Source organism: Cibotium barometz, unplaced genomic scaffold (assembly GCF_041138505.1).
Source record: "Cibotium barometz isolate CiBa-2024 unplaced genomic scaffold, ASM4113850v1 ctg506, whole genome shotgun sequence".
Taxonomy (NCBI): Eukaryota; Viridiplantae; Streptophyta; class Polypodiopsida; order Cyatheales; family Cibotiaceae; genus Cibotium; species Cibotium barometz.
The window spans coordinates 226022-226622 of record NW_028229451.1 but is presented as its reverse complement, the minus strand read 5'-3'; positions in this window follow the sequence as shown (position 1 = coordinate 226622).

The following is a 601-nucleotide window of genomic DNA, read 5'->3' as shown; positions in this document are numbered from 1 at the left end:
AAGCGCGTGCCTCAGTGGCGGGCTTTACGCACCTGCGCGCTCGAGACGCTGGCGCTCTGGGCTTTCCATCTGACATGTCTTGAAACAGGACCAAGGAGTCTAACATGTACGCGAGCCGGTGGGTGGCAAACCCACGGAGGCGCAAGTAACCTGACAGGTGGGATCCCCCTCGCGGGGTGCACCATCGACCGACCGTGATCTTCTGTGAAAGGTTTGAGTGGGAGCGTACCTGCTGGGACCCGAAAGATGGTGATAACCCATCATTCGATGTTAGCTTAAGTTTAATCGTATTGCGGAAAAAGCGAAAAGGGGTTCCTTGTCTTTACCGTCCATTATTGGCGGTTTCGAGAAATAAAAGGGAAAAAAGGGTTCCTTATTCATTTACGGACCATAATAGGCGGTCTTTTAAAAAAAAAGTAAAAGTAAATTACCGACCATTATTGGCAGTTTCAATAAATAAATAAAAAGGGGGAAAGTCACATTTCCACACGTCTCTATTTATGGTTGCTACTCCTCAAAGGATGTGGGGACGAGGTCCCTCACTATGGGTTTCCCCATGACGTACATCTCTTAGCCATATAGTGGCCTAATGAGTTTCACC